We start from the raw sequence: 18,964 nt of genomic DNA, 5'->3' as shown, positions 1-18,964 counted from the left end.
CTTTAGCATGCTTTGACATGCATTAGACACAATTGGCCTTAGAAAAATATACTCTGTGATTTTAATTTTATTCTGACAATTTTTGTGTCTTTACTTAGACCTTTGTGACTTCATTTATATAATAAGATGGGTAGTCTTAGTAATCACTAACAAACCTTTCAGACTTCAAATTCTCTGAAATAACCTAAATGGTTATGTGAACTGCTAAAGGTTTATTTTTATAGAACACCTGCCTCTTGGTTTATGAGAAACAAATTGCCATTTCTACTTAAACATATTCTAAAACACAAATTGAAAAACCTGGGCAGTTCTCTTGTTTTCTTTTATTTTCTGATCCATAACATAAAATTGAATGTAATAAATGGAACAAGAAAGAGAGAAATGATAAGAATCTGAAACATCTTTTCAGTATAAGCATGCTCAATATAGTTGTTGCCATAAAAATTAATGAGGATGTCAAGTTACTTTGAGGTTTAACCCCCAAAATACATCATCAAATTTGTCAAAAAGCAAAGACTATGCATGAAAATGAGCATCTTGGAGGGAGATAAAACAATGATGATGGGAGAAGGTTCATGGCTCAATTATGTGCAAAATAATGATAAGCCTTGCATCCTGTATACTTTCCTAATTGGATAACAGTGCAATCTTGTGTACAACAAATAGTATAAAGCACTCATTAAGGCAGGGAGAAAAACAAAAGTTTCTTGTCTTAGTTATAACTTTAACGCTGTGAATTTAGAATAAAAGGCATATTTAATATGAATAGCTTTGCATATTTTTTTACAAGGGTTTCTCTCATCTTGAAAAGCTTCTGGACCTGAGGTGAGTTTAATTAGTTCAGTCCTTCATGCTAAATTTTAAAAAGGAGTAAAACTGGGTTTAAAGAAAGGGAAGAAGTATCTTTATTAATTTAATTATACAAGTTTATCTGTAGGTCACTATAGTGAAATGCAGGAACAGCAAAGATCTTTAGGATGCTGGAAGTCTAGGTATATGTGAACTTGATGGGAAAGGGGTCACCCAAGTTTTCTTTCAAATGTTTTTTCCTGTCTCATGTCAGTTTCTGTCATCAAATAGTTTTATAGCAATAGCTGTTCCCATTGTACCAGTCAACAAAATGGTATTAAAAGGAACCACTTACATATATTTCATGACTATCAGAGAATAATGGGTATAGGAGAACTGGAATAATAAACCATTATGATTTATAAATTCTAGGAAATTATCAGGCATTGTCTAGAAAGAAAAGAGAAGGAAATAAAAAGGAAATGAAAAGGAAGAGGAAGAATGAAAGGAAAAAGAAAGGGGAAAGGAAAGGGGGGGAAACCTGGACCCACTTAGAAGAGAGAGAATTGCTGGATCAAGGCACATAACCAAAAGGGGAAGAAAAGACTAATATTTCAGAGTCTTAAGGCAATTGTATAAGAGCTGTAAATCTATGTCGGCCCAGGAGAAATCTTAGAAGAATAACAACAACTAATATTCAACTATAATATACCAAAGGATTCTTTCTAGGGTAAACATATTCTTATTAGCATTCAGGGGATCCTACAGGAATACAGCCGACTGTTTCCTTCCTCCCCAAAGGCACCTGAGAGCAAACCACTGTCCCCGCCATTGCTGCAGGCCATCCAGAGAGCAGCCCTGCCTACAGCAACCACACAGCTTAACACAGAGGCTTCTCCCTGCACGCAGTTAACTGGCCTAGCACCAGCAGCTGCTCCCTGTGTGCAGTTGACCAGCAGAGACAGTGGACATGAGCGCAGAGACCAGAAGGCACAAAGGGGCTTGTTCTCATGGCAGAGCACTCGCTGCACACCTGCAACCCCTGCCAGTGCCCTAGGCCATCCTGAGGGCTGCTTCGCCTATGGCAGCTCAGGGGATTAACCCAGAGGATGCTCCTTGCACACGACTGACTGGCACAGACAGCAGAAATGTATGCAGAGAACAGCAGATTCAAAGGAGCTTTGCTCTTGCAGCAGAACACGTGCTGCTTGCCTGTCAACCCCACCAGTGCCATAGCTCAGGGGATTAACCCAGAGGCTGCTCCCTTTGTGTGCTTAACCAGCACAGACAGCAGAGATGGACAAGGCAACTGACAAGCAGAAAGGGACTTTATTCTCACAGGTGACACACATGCCACTCACTGATGACCACTCCCATCACCATGAAAAGACAGAAGAACCTTGTTCAATCCAAAATCTCTCAAACACCAGATAGAGAGCTTGGTGAAACAGGAATCACCAATTTTCCTGAAAAAGAATTCAAAATAAGTCACAAGCCTGCTGATGGAGCTACAGAGAAATATTCAAGAGCTTATGGATCAATTGAGGAGGGAGATAACAGAAATGAAACAAACAATAGAAGGATTTAAGAGCAGACTGGATGAGGTAAAAGAGACTGTTAATGGAATAGAAATCAGAGAACAGGAATACAGAGGAGCTGAGGCAGAGAGAGTTAAGAATATCTCTAGGAATGAAAGAATATTAAGAGAACTGTGTGACCAATCCAAAAAAAAAAACAATATTCACATTATAGGAGTACCAGAAGAAGAAAAGAGAGAAAAGGATAGAAAGTGTCTTTGAAGAAATAATTGCTCAAAACATCTCCAATCTTGGGAAGAAAATATCTTTCAGGCCATGGAAGTCCACAGGTCTCCCAACACAAGGAACCCAAGGAGGACAACACCAAGACATATAATAATAAAAATGGCAAAGATCAAAGACAAGGACAGAGTATTAAAAGCAGACAGACAGAGAAAAAAAGATCACCTATCAGGTTATCATCAGACTTCTCAGCAGAAACCTTACAGGCCAGAAGGGAATGGCATACATTCAATGCAATGAAACAGAAGGGCCTCAAACTAAGAATACTGTATCCAGAAAGATTATAATTTAAATTTGAAGGAGGGATTAAACAATTCCCAGATAAGCAAAAGTTGAGGGAATTTACCTCCCACAAACTAACTCTACAGTGTATTTTAAAGGGACTGCTCTAGATGGGAGTATGCCTAAGGCTAAATAGCTGTCACCAGATAAAACCACAGCAAAGAAAGTAGACCAACTAAATACTAACTAAATGCAAAATAAAATCAGCTATCCACAAAATCAGTCATAGGAAACACAAAAAGTACAGAATAAAAAAACCTAACATATAAAGAGTTGAGGAGGAAGAAAAAGAAGGGAGAGAAAGAATCATCAGACTATATTTGTAAAAACATAATAAGTGAGTTAAGATAGACAGTTAGATAGTAAGAAGCTGCCCTTGAACCTTTGGTAACCACAAATCCAAAGCCTGTAATGGCAATAAGTAAATATCTATCAATAATCATCCTAAATGTAAATGGATAAAAAATCAAGATCCATCTATGTGCTGCCTACAAGAGACTCACTTCAAACCCAAAGACATACACAAATGAAAAGTGAAGGGATGGAAAAAGATATTTCATGCAAAAAATAGGGGAAAATAAGCAGGTGTTACAGTACTTGTATCAGACAAAATAGACTTCAAAGCAAAGAATGTAACAAGAGACAAAGAAGGACATTACATAATGATTTAGGGGTCAGTACAACAAATGGATATAACCAATATAAGTATCTCTGCACCCAACACAGGAACACCTACATATTTTAAACAAATACTAACAGAATTAAAGGAGAAAAAAGAATGCAATACATTCATTTTAGGAGATTTCAACACACCACTCACTGTAAAGGAGAGATCAACCAGACAGTAAATAAGTAAGGACGCAGAGGCACTGAACAACATACTAAAACAGATGGATCTAACAGACATGTACATAACTCTACACCCAAAAGCAGAAGAATACACATTCTTCTCAAGTGCACATGGAACATTTTTCAGAAGAGATCACATACAAGGCCACAAAAAGAGCTTCACTAAATTCAAAAAGAATGAAAATGAACCAATCAACTCTCAGATCACAAAGGTATAAAACTAGAAAAAAATTGTACAAAGAAAACAAAAAGGCTCACAAACACATGGAAGCTTAACAACATGCTCCTAAATAATCAATGGATCAATGACCAAATTAAAACAGACCAAGCAAAATATGGAGAGAAATGAAAACAGCAGCACAACACCCCAACTTCTATAGAATGCAGTGAAGGCAGTTCTAAGAGGAAAGGATATAGCAATCCAGGCTTACTTAAGAAAGGAAGAACAAAACAAAAAAAAAAGGAAGAACAATCCCAAATGAATAATTTAAATTCAAAATTATTGAAACTGGAAAAAGAAGAACAAATGAGGCCCAACATCAATAGAAAGAGGGTCAGTAGAAACATCTCTCATCTTTATTATGAGAGAAGAAATAAATAAAATTGAGAAGAATAAAACAACAGAAAAAAATTAATGAAACCAAGTGCTGGTTCTTTGAGAAAATAAACAAAATATACAAACATCTAGCCAGACTTAGGAAGAAAAAAAGAGAATCTACACACATAAACAGAATCAGAAATGAGAAAGGAAAAATCACTACAGATACCACAGAAATGCAAAGAATTATTAGAGAATACTATGAAAAACTATATGCTAACAAAGTGGATAAACTAGAAGAAATGGACAACTTCATAGAAAAATATAACCTTACAAGACTGACTCAGAAAGAAACAGAAAATCTAAACAGACCAATTATCAGCAATGAAATTGAACTGGTAATCAAAAAACTACCCAAGAACAAAATCTCAGACAAGATGGATTCACCACTGAATTTTATCAGACATTTAGAGAAGACAGAATACTGATTCTCCTTAAAGTTTTCCAAAGAATAGAAGAAGAGGGAATACTTCCAAACTCATTCTATGAAGCCAGCATCACTCTAATACCAAAACCAGGAAAAGACAATATAAAAAAAGAAAACTATAGACCAATATTCCTGATGAACATAGATGCAAAAATACTCAACAAATTATTAATAAACGAAATTCAAAAATACCTCAAGAGGATCATACACCATGACCAAGTGGGATTCATCCCAGGGATGCAAGGATGGTACAACATTCAAAAATCCATCAACATCATCCACCACATCAACAAAAAGGACATAAACCACATGATCATCTCCATAGATGCTGTAAAAGCATTCAACAAAAGTCAATATCCATTCATGATAAAAACTCTCAACAGAATGGGTATAGAGAGAAGTACCTCAACATAATAAAGGCCATATACGATAAACCCACAGCCAACATCATACTTAACAGTGAGAAGGTGAAAGCTTTTCCTCCAAGATCAGGAACAAAACAAGGATGCCCACTCTCCCCACTTTTATTCAACATAGTACTGGAGGTCCTAGCCATGGCAATCAGACAACACAATGAAATAAAAGGCACCCAGACTGGTAGGCAAGTAGTTGAACTATCCCTGTTTGCAGATGATGTGATGCTGTACATAAAAAACCTAAAGAATCCACTCCAAAACTAATAGATCCAATATCTGATTTCAGCAAAGTTGTAGGATACAAAATTAATACACAGAAATCTGTTGCATTCCTACACACTAATGATGAACTGGCAGTAAGGGTAATTAGAAAAACAATTCCATTCACAATTGCATCAAAAATAATAAAATACCTAGGAATAAACCCAACCAAGGAAGTGAAAGACCTATACCCTGAAAACTACAAGAAAAGCCAATTAAAGAGGACACTCATAAATTGGAATTCATCTCATGCTCTTGGATAGGAAGAATTAATATTGTCAAAATGGCCATCCTGCCTCAAGGAATCTACAGATTCAATGTAATCCCAATCAAAATACCAAAAGCATTCTTCAATGAACTGGAACAAATAATTCTAAAGTTCATATAGAACCACAAAAGACCCTGAATAGTCAAAGCAATCCTGAGAAGGAAGAATAAAACATAGGGATCTCGCTTCCCAACTTCAAGCTCTACTACAAAGCCACAGTAATCAAGACAATTTGGTACTGCACAAGAACAGACCCATAGAGCAGTGGAACAGAATAGAGAGTCCAGATATTAACCCCAGAATTTATGGTCAATTAATATAAGATAAAGGAGCCATGGATATACAATGGGGAAATGACAGCCTCTTCAGCAGCTGGTGTTGGCAAAACTGGACAGCTACATGTAAGAGAGTGAAACTGGATTATTGTCTAACTCCATATACAAATGTAAACTTGAAGTAGATCAAAGACCTGAATGTAAATCATGAAACCATAAACTCTTAGAAGAAAACATAGGCAAACATCTATTGAATATAAACATGAGCAACTTTTCATGAACATATCTTCATGGGAAAGGGAAACAAAAGCAGAAATGAACATATGGGACTATACTAAACTAAAAAGCTTCTGTACAGCAAAGGACACCACCAGTAGAACAAAAAGGCATCCTACAATGAGGAAGAATATATTCATAAATGATATATCCAGTAAGGTGCTGACATCCAAAATACAAAAATATACAAATGGCTCACACACCTCAACAAACAAAATGCAAATAGTCTGATTTTAAAATGGGCAGAGCATCTGAACAGACACTTCTCCAAAGACAAAATTGATTTGGCCAACAGGCACATGAAAAGATGCTCCACATCGCTAATCATCAGAGAAATGCAAATTAAAACCACAGTGAAATATCACCACACACCAGTTAGGATGGCCATCATCCAAAAGACAAACAACAACAAATATTGGCGAGGATGTGGAGAAAGGGGAACCCTCCTATACTGCTGGTGGGAATTTAAATTAGTTCAACCATAGTGGAAAGCAGTATGGAGGTTCCTAGAAATACCATTTTGACCCAGGAATTCCTCTCCTAGGAATTTACCCTAAGAAGGCAGGAGCCCAGTTTGAAAGACATATGCACCCCTATGTTTATTGCAGCACTATTTACAATAGCCAAGAAATGAAATCAACCTAAGTGTCCATCAGTACATGAATGGATAAAGAAGATAGGGTACATATACACAATGGAATATTATTTAGCCATATGAAGAAAACTAATCCTACCATTTACAACAACATGGATGGAGCTAGAGGGTATTATCCTCGGTGAAATAAGCAAGGTGGAGAAAGACAAGTATCAAATGATTTCACTCATCTGTGGAGTATAAGAACAAAGAAAAAACTGAAGGAACAAAACAGCAGCAGACTCACAGACCCCAAGAATGGACTAACAGGTACCAAAGGGAAAGGGACTGGGGAAGATGGGTGGGAAGGAAGGGATAAGGGGGAAAAAGGGTCATTAAGATTAGCACACATAATATAGTGGGTGGGGGGACACATGAAAGGCAATATATACAGAGAAGACAAGTAATGACTTAATAGCATCTTACTACGGTGATGGACAGTGACTGTAATGGGGTATGTGGGGGGGACTTGATAATGGGGGATGTAGTAAACACAATGCTGCTCATGCAATTTTATATTAATGATACCAAACAACAACAACAAAAAACAAATCTGCAAGTCACATCTTAACTCTGAACCACATACTATAGTGAGTGTTGCTAGACTCTTATCTGTCCCGAAGTTTGCCTCTAGAGCAGGAAGATTCAAGAAAAGGGAGATTCTCCTTTTATGTCTATGTTTCTGACCTGAATTTTATCAGGTCACCTGTCACTAAATTTTCCTATAATAGGATAAGCATTGCCTCAAAGACTGCAGTAATAGAGTAGACACTGTTCTGCAGTAAAAGCTAAATTAGTTTTATGGATTTGTTATTCTTCAATAGTCTGAACATTTAAATTAAAAAATTACTTGGTGCTGTCAAAGCCGTAAGTATAGAGGGGCCATGACTATCCCATGGGAAGTTGTACCCTCACCAAAATTTAAAAATGGATTTCATGATTTCTTTTAAAAGTAGGTTTGCATGAATGCTTTAACCTATAATGCATTGTTTGGGCATCGGGTGAGAGTCCATACACTACCAAGTAACCTTAGAATTGTTTCCACATTCCCAACACAGCGCTGCATAAATGTGAACCATCACCATTACAATCACTCTTTCACTGGCTCAAACATACCAGCAGCTCTTTCCCTGTCTTCCCCTCTGTATAACTAGTTTCTTCTCAATTGCATTCTAGGACCCAAGTATCAGGAAGAGCTGGGCTTTTTGTAAACAACTGATTTCCTTGGCGATAGGGCTATGATGGTACTTCCCCATCAGTATGATTATTAGAAAACTCTAAGCCACACTTGTGAGCCTCTTCTAACAAAACGGATGGAAACTTGTGGCTTGTTTGTTCATTTGATTTTTCATGAATTAACTTTATGTGAATCTCTATCATTTTCCCATATTATCATTCTCTTTCACCCTTTTAACCTATTTACTATAGTTTTATAAATCTATATGCTCCTGAATCTCTTCTGAACAGGAGAAATACAAATTCTGAGCAAGCATGATGTAGGCTGCATTCAGTGGCAGTAATATGTTTTCATATGAGAGAAGTCCAGAGGCAAGCAAGACTGGCCTAGAATTTCACACCCATGTGCTCCTCAGGAACCCTGAGTCTTTATACTTTGTGTGTGGCTTCCATCCTCACACATGCAAATGCCTGATACTCCACAAGTGGAAAGAAATAGTAAGACAAAAGGCATATATTGGCTGACTTCATCTTTACTTTTAATTAGTTTACCCATAATGTTTGTTTTCATCTTGCTTGTTAGAATTGGCTTGCACAGTGACCATGAGATGCAAGACATTCTGGGAATTAGAATGTTTCTGTCTTTTTTTTTCTGGACAGCTTGGACCTCTGGAAAGAATTTATTATTTGGTTAGGTGTAGAAGATGGGGAGAATGGATATCGGGTAGGCAGTTAACAGTGTGTGCTATCATAGGTACATCAAACAAAAAAAACTTAAGAATACACATTTGCCAATCTACTGTTGGACTCACATACACGTATGTATGTATGTATGTAATTGTTTCATTTCTTACTTTTCTTCTTTTTCTCCTCATGATAGACCCATACCTAGGATAAGTACATTTTTCCACAAGAAGAAAATATAACAACTTGTAAGTATCTGCATGTAGTACTCAGTTTGCATTTATGAGAGAATAAAGTAAACACAAGTCTTTCATTTTAATCAAACCAACATTCATCTGGCATTATTATTTATAAAATGCCTGCCAGTGATGAATGGGAATTAAGATATTCTAATTAGTGTCCTTTAGGGGCTCAAAATCTAGAGATGGAACCAGACACAAAGTGTGTGCTCCATCTGTGATCTTTATAGACTCCTAACTTTCAAAGCAGTGATATCTAAATTTAGTTTTACCTTAGGGAATGATAAAAAAAAAAACTTTCAAGTTCATATAGGCTGCCATAGCTCCCAGAGGATTTCAAATGACTGCCCCAAAAAACGATATAAATATTTTGTTTTATGGAAAGTAAGGATGTGAAGCACAGAAAGTTATAAATTTTCTCACCTACCTTCTCCTCTTTAAATATATAACTTTCCTCTTCACTGGGTGAACTAAGTTATTTAAATGCATCATTCCTACACACAAATAAGTAAGCATTAGTTTGAGTGAATATGTGGAAACTACACACAGCCTAAATGCATTGATAGGGAAGGTATCTTGTTTGTATTTGTGTTTTGGTTACTGGGACACACATTACAGCTTGTTAGTTCTCTATTATTTTATAATAGACTCATTCTTATTTCCCCTTGACTGCATTCCACCAACTATTTATTTTGATGATTTTGTATTACAATAATTTTTACAGCCTTCTTGAATACATTTTCTAATGATGCAAGAAAAAGCAAAATGGAGAAAAAGCAAAAATGAATAAAAGAAAATAATGTACAGGAAAGAGAAATTTGTTAGTTTTAATTTCTTCCATATCCCCTAAAGGAGTGCTCATCACTAGTGATACTCCGAATCTGACTTTAAATAAAGAGAAGCTCACCCTTGATGACAAATAATAATGAGCTTTTTTTACACTGCCATACTTGTACTTTTAAGAGAGGCTACAGTATATTTCAAAATGAGCCAGGGCAGGCAAATTTCTTAACCATGACAATAAATATGTCTCCCACATACCCTAAAATATGGCAAATTCTAAATTCTATCTGAAGTGTGAAGACACTGGAAACATTGTATACACTGCACCAGAGTGGACAAAACAGGAATCAGAAATAACATACATAATTATCATGGTTTCATATATAACTGGTAAAACAAACAATATACCCCTCTGTACCTACTGGTAAAATTTTCTATATCTACCTCACTTTCCATTTTAGAGAGAAGTCCATTATCAAGTTATCTCAATTTTTATCAACAAGCATGGGAATAAATGCAAATGAAAATTATATTCTGAATATTAAATTTATTCCTTCAGAAGAAGAACCATCACAAAAATTTTAAGAAACTAATTTGAGTCAATAATTTAAAAACAACTTGAGCACAAGAATATTCAAATCAACAAATCTGAGGAGGAAATTGCCTTCAAGAGGGCAAATGTGTACAGTACTTAATATTATATTCCTCTTGTGACTTCAAAATTCTCTTTGAATATAGATTTCAGAACGCTTATGTTGAACACCAATAATTTTTTACCTCATTGTCTTGAGCTCACTACATTGTTAGTTCTTTGAAAATATGGTGGTATGCTAACAAGACCTGCCTGATTTAATTCACTGTTTTGACTTCTATAATTACTTTGTTTCTACATTTAACAAGTGACTACATTGTTACAGCTATAGTATTAGCAATAACATTTAATTAACATTTACACTGTGAGCTAAAATTATACTTCACTAACACACCTAACTTCTACCTTCTGCTCTCTTCCTAAACTGTCACTAATATAACAGTTAATTTATTTTTCTTTGCATTTAATAACATTGCTATATTGAATGAAAGTTCACATCTGTGAAAGAAAATATGGAATATTTTCAGGAGAATTATAGTATGTAAATCAAATTAATCTGTCAACTAAGAAGTATTATATAAGAAGGCCTTGGAAGATGAGAGACACATGTATTAAGTTATACTCTAAAGAAATTCGCCAACTAATAGAACAGACATATTGAAACACTCAGGGAAGGAAGCGAAAGGAAGTAAGATTTGTGTAACTATTGTGCATATATTTTCTTCTTGAAATTTTATATTTTTACATTTTACCTTTAGATGGATTATTTACTTTGAGTTAATTTTTCTATATGGAATAGAAAATTTTACTTTTTTGTTTTCATTTAGACAACCAATCTTTTTAGTAACCTTTGTTTAAAAGACTAATCTTTTTTCTTTACTTTTACAACTTTGTCAAAATCTGTTGACCCTGATAGTGTGTAAATTTCTGAACTCTGTTCTCCATTAATCTATGTGTATATACAATCCTGTCACCAACAGCACAGTCTTATTGCAGTAGATTGCAGTAGCTTTAATCATACATTTTGAAATGATGCAGTATGATCACAACTTGGTTCATCTTCCTCAAAATTGTTATAGTTACCTAACTCTATTTATACATTTAAATTTTGGAATCAGTTTTATTATGCCTCAAAAGAAATGTCTGCTGGGATTTCAACTGGATAATGTTTGATCTATTTTTCAATTTTAGAGAAATTGACATCTTAACAACATTAAATCATCCATATCATGAACATAGTTTATCTCTTCTTAAAAACAAACAATCAAAGACCATCCTATTTAATTTCTTTCACTGATGTTTTGCAGTTCACATAAACAGTTGATTTTTTTGGGGTGTTCTTGTCAGTGGTACTTTTTAAGATATTTAATCCCAATATTTCATTACTAACATATATAACACAAATGAGTTTTGAATATATACTTCTTATCTTGTGATTTGGTTAAATTTATTTCCAGTTGCCAGGAGCTTTTGCATAGAGTATTTGGATTATTTGTTACATATAACATAAGCAAATATGTTTTCTCTGATAAATACAGATTTTTTTCTTCATTTTCAATTTGATCTCTTTTATTTCTTTTTCTTATTTTATTGCACTGGCTAGGACTTCCAGTATAATTTTGAATAGGAGTGTTGAAAATAAATTCTTGTCTTGTTCCTGATCTTAACTGAAAAACATTTAGTCACTTACTTAAATATTATATTAGATTTAGGCTCCTTGGTAGGTGAAATTTGTCAGGTTAAATCATTTTCTTTCTGTTCTTAGAGTTTTTTCTTTTTTACTCTAATATGGTGAATTACATTGACTGGTTTTCAAATATTGAACCAGTTTTGCATTCTTGGTATAAACCGTGCTTGCTTATAATATCTTCTTTATTTTAGAGATTTAATTTACTGGTATTTTGTTATGGACTTTTTTTTACTTTTCCATAATTATGAAGAATTATGGTTTGTTTTTTGTTTTTGTTATTTGTAGTGTCTAACAATACATAAGTACAGTTTGTTAATTTGTATCTTTCAAGGAATTGGTCCATTTCTTCTAAGTTATTGAATTCTGAGCCACAGTGATTTTCATAGTATTGATAGTTTGAGAAGGCTTTGAAGTCTTCAGTGATGTCCCCATCCTTTATTTCTCCTACTGAAAAATTTTATCTTTTCTCTTCTTTTCTTGGTCAATCTTGTAAAATGTTTGTCAGTTTGGTTAATCTTTTCAAAGAGCCAGTTTGCTTGGATTGGTTTTACTTTTCTTGCTGTCTCTCTCTTTTGCTTTTGCTTTGAATTTTGATTTGTACTCTTGCTTATCTTATTATTTTCCTTCTGCTTGTTTGGAAATTGGATTTAGATTTCTACTTTATTTTCCTTTTGTAATATAATATTTACATCTGTACATTTCCTCTAAGCATGTCTTTAGCTGAATTGTACAAATTTCAGAAAGTTGAAAATTTCAATATACAGTTGACCTCTGAACCACGTAAGGGTTTGAGGGTGCCAACCCTTTGTACAATTGAATATCCATATATAACTTTTGACTACCCAAAAATGTAACTACTAATTGCCTATTGATCACCAGAAGCCTTACCAATGATGTAGTCAATTAATACATTTTATATGTTATAAAACAAATCTCCAAAATATTTTCCAATATATTTATTGAAAAAATCTGCATAAAGTGGGCCTGTGTAGTTCAAGACCATATTTTTCAAGGGCCAACTGTATTTTTAAAATTATATCCCTTGAAATTTCCTCTTCGACTAATTATCTGTAAGTGAGATGTATGATTTCCAAATATTTATAATATTTCTGAATACTCCTGTGTTAATGTTTTCTAGTTTAATTCTGTTATGATCCAAGAACATGTTTAGGATGATTTATATTCTTTTAAATTAGTCAAGGCTTGTTCTTTAACCTATAGTATAATCTATTTTGTTGAATGTTCTATGTATAATGTAAAACAACTTGTATTCTTTTTTGTTGGGTAGAATGTTCTAAAAATGTTGACTAGATCAATTTGGTTGATAGTGTTCAAGTTTTCTCTATTTTTACTGATAATCTAACTTTTCTATAAATTATTACAATAGTTCTGTTGAAGTCTCCAATTATAATGATAAATTTATCTCTCCAATCTGTTCTGTTTTGCCTCATATATTTTTTATGTCTTCTTGGATAATTCTTTATCATTATGAAATTATCCCATTTTTCCTTAATAATATTCTTCCCTCTCAGGTCTATTTTCTCTCATTTGAACAGAGCTTATCCTGCTTAATTTTGATTAGTTTTTGTATAGTATATCTTCTTTTATTCCAGACTTTTTTAAGAGTTATGATTTTCAATTATCATTTTCAACATTCTCTTCTGTTCCTTTTTATTTCTTATTGAGTCTAAATATATGTGTGTAGAATTATCTTTGACTATCTTCTATATAATCATATTCTCTTTTATTCATTTCTTCCTTTTTATTATTTTTCCCCTTGGCATTAAAAGTTACAAATGTATTAACTTTCTTTTATTTCTTATTAAATAATGTATTGAAGTATAATTCACATAAAATTAAATGCATCCATTTTAAGCACAGTGTTTGTAATGCTTGACAAATATATACGTCCATGTAACCACAGCCACAGTCAAGAGATGAACATTTCTATTACCTATTCCCTCAAGCCACTTTATAGTCAATAACCCCACTCCCTACCCTACCCCTAGGCAACAACTGACCTGTTTCTGTCACTATATATTTGTCTGCTCTAGGATTTTGTAAAAGTGAAATCATACCACATGTTCTTTTTTGTATCTGCGTAAAATGGTTTGGAGATTTGTCCATGTTATTGTACCTCTCAGTAATTGGTTTACATATGAGGTCATATTTAATTGCATTAATATTGTACAGTTTCTTTAAACATTCACTTTTGACAGACTTTAGGTTGTTCCCAGTTTTATAGTTTGGACTAAAGATCCATGGAAATTCATGCTTATGTATTTTTGTTTCTTTTGTTTAAATAAGTAGAAGAGAATTGGTGACTCTGTGATAAGTATGTGTAACCAAATTCCCAAAGTGTTTTCCAGAACACTTTTGCCATTTTACATCCCCCTCATCAGTGTGAGGCAGTTAGTTCCAAATGCTCCATCCACATTCTTATCACCACTTGATGTCATCAGCCTTTAAATTTGAGCCACTTTGATGAATGTGTTGTGATACAATTATTTTAATTTGAATTTTCCAGATGAATACAAGCATATTTTATATGATTATTGGACACTGTACTACTTCTTTTCTGAAAGGTATGTCTTTTATCCACTTTCATTGCACTGCTTGTTTTCTTGTCATCAACTTGTAGATTTTTTTCTTCATATATTTAGATTCCAGAGTCTTTGTCAGATATAAGCATTGCAAATATATGTCTCAGTCTATGGCTTGACTTTTCATTTTATTAGTGAAGTATTTTAAAGAGCAAATGTTCTTTATTTTTACGATGCTCAAGAAATCTAATCTTCTTTTATGAAAATCTTTGTGCTTTTTATTTTATATAAGAAATCTATGCTTACCTCAAGTTTAAAAAACTGTCATCTGTATTTTCTTTGGGCATTTTAAAGTTGTTATGTTTATGACCCATTTTGAGGTATTTTTTATGTGTGTTGGAAACAAATGGCTGAGATTCGTTTTTATCCAAATGGCTAGTTTCCAAATCCTTTGTTGAAGAACAACTTTTTCTCAATTAAATTTGCATTAGCAACTATGTCAAATATGGATTGACCACCACAGCCCTATTCAGTTCTACCCCTAAGTAGGGCAGTAGTGCAGCAATATCTCATTTTCAGCTTAGGTTCACTTACTGAACCAATTAGTTTGTTTTTTAACTCCTCCTTCACTTCAGCTTGTCATAAGAAATTCTCTTTGTAGCCATAAGAGTGAACTGAAAGACAGGAGCAGATGAACCATGGTGGATGACATAGGATTTGGAATATATGCTTGTGTAGTGTACTTATGCCCATTGACTCTGTATGCACCTAATCTTAGATGTATCTTAAGACTTTATGGGTCTGACAGACCCAACTCATAAAGAGAAACTTTGGTTGTATGTGGCTTGATGTTTTATGGTTAGATTCTTTCCCTTTACCAGTCATAACAGGATGCTTTTGAATTGTGTATCTCTACTGTAGATGACGCATTTTGGTACCAGACTTCCATAGGTCTATGTTGTGATTTGATTGTATAGTTAGCCCTGAACCCATGAAGTTATTTTCCCCACTACAGATATCTCTAGAGCTCTTGTTCTCAACCAGGGAACATTTTTCACTCTAGCAGACATTTGGCCATGTTTGGAGACACATTTGATTGTCATGGCTGGGTAAGGGGGATGCTGATGGCATGTAGTAGACAGAGGCTGTTAAACACCTCACAATGCAGAGGGCAGTCCCACAACAAAGGATTATCTAGTCTGAAATGTTTATGGTCTGAAGTTGAAAAACACCGCTCTGGTCCTGTATCAGTCAGAGTTCTAGAGAGAAACAGAGACAATATTTATTTATTACAGCAATTGGCTCATGTGGTTATGAAGTCCCATGATTTACTATCTGAAAGCTGGCAAACTAGGAAAGCTAGTGGTATAATTCAGTCTGATCGCAAAGCCTGAGAATGGAGGGGCCAATTGTGATGTGACAACCTGAGCACAAAAGCCTGAGAACCAGGAGTGCCTACATCCTAGGGCAGGGGAGGATTGATGTTTCAGCTAAGACAGAGAGAAAATTCACCCTCCCCTCCACTCTTTTGTTCTATCCAGGCCCTCAATGGATTGAATGATGCCTACCCACAGTGGTGAGGACAATCTTCTTTCACTGGTCTACTGATTCATTCTAATACCTTCCTGAGATGTTCTCAGAGATACACCCAGAAATAATGTATAGCAGCTACCTGGGCATCCTTTAGTGCAGCCAAACTGACACATAAACTTAACCATTACAGGTACCACAAGGACCACAGATCATTTGGCCCAAGTATAAGAATCATTTACCCTGCAGCCTGGACAAGCCGAAGAGCCTTTTCCTTTTAAGAGTCCAACTTAAATTTGGAAGCGCTTCCTGTTACTTAGTAAGTGAATCAGAACAACATAATCATATACTGAAGTGTGAACTATGCTGTCTCTAGCACCTTAAGAGGATTCCCAAGTGTTTTGCCTCCTGCTGAGGTGTGGGAAGTGTTACATGTAGTAATTTTGTCCTTTATCTTAGAAAGGTTTTCCTTGAATGCCCCTGGCTGCTAGACCCCTAAAAACTACAAGCCCCTGAAACATTATAGGATTTCTTTCTCACTTCTGGAGCATATGTGTCTTATCCAGGCCTCCAATATACTTGACACATCTTGCTCATCTGGCTTAATTAATTTAATGTCAACAAAATACTGGACCAATTTTATCTTCTGTGAAGTGTCCAGATAGTCCAGGCTCCTTCTGATTTTATTAAGGCAGAACAATTAACATAGCTTTGGAGCAAGAAGTTAAATGTATTCCCTTGTATGTCCCAAATAAATGTGAACTGCTTTTAATCAATTCTCTTGAAAGGGATCAAAAAAAAATTTTTTTCACCTGCTTATGGCTGCATGCCTGAAGCTCAGTTAATTGGCTTTCATGAAGATACCATATTTGGCATAGCAGCTACAATGGGAACTACTGCTTGGTTAAGTTGTGATAGTCAATTGTCATCTGCCAGGATCCATTTTCTTTTGTAGATGTTAGATTTCTTATTAAATGGGGAGATTATGGGAATCAACCCCTTGTATCCTTTAGATAATTAAGGATGAAACTCATCTTTGCTATTTCCCCTGGAAGGTGATACAGCTTACCTTGGCAAGGAGGAGGAATGGTTTCTTGTACTCCCTCTTGGTTCACCGCACTGCAATGGCTCTTAAAGGCTAATGAACCATTACAGGGGTTCTGTCAACTGCCATGTATATCCACTGAATTACACGCTTGAAGACCAGGAAAATGACTATCATGAGAGTTCATAGACCCAGTGCACTCACTGAGAACCAGGCCAGCATCAAGACCCCAATTATTACCTATACTCCATTCATCTCCTTTACAGTGGGGGTGATGGGAGTAAAATAGATCCTTCAGGTCCAGCTGTGAATATCAACTTAGGTCCTGTGTACATCAGTTCTTGATCCCTCTTGTACAGTTACCAGTGTATAAATGCCAAAGGTCCTTCTGCAAAGTGCCTACAAGAATTATTACTATGTATCCTGTTGTGGTATTAATAGCATCCTTTCTCCATGGGACTCTGCCTCTTATTCAGACAGTGGTTTTTGAGTCCCAGAACCATACCAGGTCAAGAAACTGGGAAAGGCCTTGTGAATTTCTGTGGGAGCAGCAGCCCTTAGAATTCAGACCATGCAATATTATTATTGACTGACCACCTACTTTGTTCTTAAGAATGCCATATTTTATTAATCAGTTTCATATCCATAACTTTCTGAAAATGTGCAAATATGCAAAATATCCCCATTCCCTGTCCATTACAGTAACTGACCACCATTAAAGTAATTGTGGTCACAATGCCTCTGATGATTAAGCACCACAATATGGTCTCTATTCTAAATCCTATCACCCCCATTGCTGTTAGGAAGCCCAGTTCTGTGAAAGCATCTTCTACAGTCAATTCTGGCCTATCCAGGGCTGTGGCTCATGAGCATCTCATCAATGCTGGTTCCTTTATCAAACTGCTAAATGAAGTGTCCTTTGGTTCCTTCCAGAGACCAGAGACCAATGATGAGGTTTCCAGCCTCAGTGGTATATGCACTCTAGTCTGCCACTACTCTGAGCCTTTTGATCACCTCATCTTTATCTTTCACAACAATACTGGCATTTCTGCTTCACTTGATTTACTCTGTCCTTTTTTTCCAAGAGTCATGCTGGCAGCACACAGCACTATTTTTCCAAGGTCCTTTGGAACTAAACTTTTTAACTCCTGTATTGTCAGAGAGTGTTCTCATTTTGACAATTGCTCCCACATCCAATTGCATGTGTTATTGCCTTGATCTTGAACCCTCATGGGTCAGCTCCATACATACTGTCTTGGCTCCTGTCACATGTTTGCTAGGATATTTAGTAATTTTAATGTTTTCCATTTCCTTTCTTGGAAAACCAGCACTTCTCTAGCTAGGTTATAGTTTAATCTTGAGTTCAATTATTTGTATTATGCCTAGGAAAGGAAGTGAGATGGAGAGGAGGACTAAACCATAGGGTAGAGACTGGAAAGCTAAGCAGGTAGCTGTACTGTCTTCAACCAACGGAGATCACTAGCCTTAATCAGAGAGTATTAGACCACTTCTAGTGGCCCAGAGAGTTCAGAGAGATCTAGAATTATAAGATTCTTGAATTCATATATCCAAATATCTCCATCCTAAGACTCAGGCCCTGTAGGACCATGGCTTTGACATAGTAGATCTGATATAGTTGAGAATTCAGATGTCTTAGGATTTCTACTTTTCTTTCATATTTAGGTCTTGGTCTTGATCCTCAGCTTTTTCTGTTTTCTTGCTGCGGGAAATGAAAAACTCCATACATGCTGTTGGGAAGAATCTCTGAGTTTCAAACGTCACCTTAA

The sequence above is a fragment of the Manis javanica genome, chromosome 3 (assembly GCF_040802235.1).
Source record: "Manis javanica isolate MJ-LG chromosome 3, MJ_LKY, whole genome shotgun sequence".
Lineage (NCBI taxonomy): Eukaryota > Metazoa > Chordata > Mammalia > Pholidota > Manidae > Manis > Manis javanica.
This window is presented reverse-complemented; position numbering follows the sequence as displayed.